Source organism: Propithecus coquereli, unplaced genomic scaffold (genome assembly GCF_000956105.1).
Source record: "Propithecus coquereli isolate 6110/MARCELLA unplaced genomic scaffold, Pcoq_1.0 Scaffold89, whole genome shotgun sequence".
Classification (NCBI taxonomy): Eukaryota; Metazoa; Chordata; class Mammalia; order Primates; family Indriidae; genus Propithecus; species Propithecus coquereli.
This window is the reverse complement of record NW_012155173.1, coordinates 1,297,211-1,298,859: the sequence shown is the minus strand read 5'-3', so window position 1 is coordinate 1,298,859 and position 1,649 is coordinate 1,297,211. Positions and strand designations below refer to the sequence as shown.

Genomic DNA, 1,649 nt, shown 5'->3' with positions numbered 1-1,649 from the left:
CTTTAATCTCTACTTAAGTGATAAAAAAATATATAAATTTAAAAGTTACAGGGTTTCACATGTCCTAGTAAAGTTGTCTAATAATCCAAACATGCAGGTGTATGGCTACATAGTTTCCACAATAAATGATACACTCTTATTTCTGAACCACTATAACTTGCTAAGGACTACAGTGATAACTGAAACTCGGTTAGGACTCGGAATACGTAAAAGGCTCTGAAACTTAGATTGGACAAGTCATTCTAACTATTCAAAACCTAGTTTCCTCATCAGTAAAAGAAAATATCCCCAGACTATTTTACTGGTTGTTTTTATTGCTGTTGTTGGCACATCAGACAACAGTAATAGACCCCCAAGATCATGAAGATGGGGAAATCGAGTTAACATCTGAAAGTGAATAGGTCACAATTAATTCTCTTCGGTAATCTATAAATACATTACAGAGGAGTTTGGGATATGCACAATTTTAATTAACATAATCTTAGGTATGATTTAAGAAAGAGTAGGAGACATGCAAAATTATAATTAACACAAACTTAGGTATGATTTCAGAAAGAGCAGAGAACTTGGGCACAGTGGCACACGCCTGTAGGCCCAGCTACTTGGGAATCTGAGGCGGGAGGATCGCTTGATCCCAGGAGTTCAAGATCAGTCTGGGCAACATAGCAAGACCCTGTCTCACAAGAATAAAAAAAAAGAAAGCAGAGTATAACTTAAAAGTCACAAAAATCTGTATTCTACTATAACCTACTTAAAGGAACACTGAGGAAAGAAAAGGATGAATTTTCAACCTATACATGAAAACAAACCCAAAGAACTACAAAGGACTCAGGGTGACATGGGGAGCATAAGCCTCTATCTATCTATCTGTCTGAGTAGTGAAGAAGGACATAGGTGGTAAAGAAGTCTGGTGCTAATAGCATGCAGCAAAATCATCTGTGAAGCTCTGAAAACCCAATCTGAGGCCTAATGAAATCATAATCCCTGCAAGACCATATAATTAAAAAGTATATGTGAATTCAAGTCACACTTCAGATATACTCAACCAGAATCCCTGGGGATAGAGCCCAGGAATGTATGCTTTTAAAAGCTCCATATGCAATTCTGATGTGTAACTTTAGTTGAGAACTACTGCACTAAACGTTAGAATGATGAATTCCTGTTATGAGTCCATGCTCAGCAAACAAAGGTTTGATACTCTTTTACAGGAAAATATCCACCAACATGAGAATACAAGGCATTTAAGAATTACGTTTCTCTTCACAAATTAATAAAACTGATGATCTGTTATAGATGATTTCGGTTAGGGCAATTCTGATCCTGAAGAAAAAATATACTTTATGCACCCACACAATTGAGGTCCCAGCCTATAAACATAAGGAAAAGACCTTGGACGATTATCAGTTTATTAAAAGTAAATGCCACCTGAATGAGCCCTTTTGGCAGTTATGCTGGCATGATATCCTTTTATTCATCCAAACACTATGCTTTAACATTTTAAACTACAAGGCAGTGAGGATAAAATGAGAGCATAAAATTGAAATTACTTTCTAAACTAGTGTCATTCAAATATCAGATATTAGTAGCAGCAATAGCTGTATGGCAATCATAAACTAAAAATCAGTATGATATCTATAAGGAAAAAAAAA

At 35.6% G+C, this 1,649-nt stretch overlaps 1 protein-coding gene across 1 annotated transcript in view; it reads right to left on the bottom strand.

The window, feature by feature from the left end:
- RC3H2 (ring finger and CCCH-type domains 2) overlaps positions 1-1,649 on the bottom strand; it is a 45,776-nt gene that overhangs the window by 20,758 nt on the left and 23,369 nt on the right. The gene's annotated exons all lie outside the window — the stretch shown is intronic.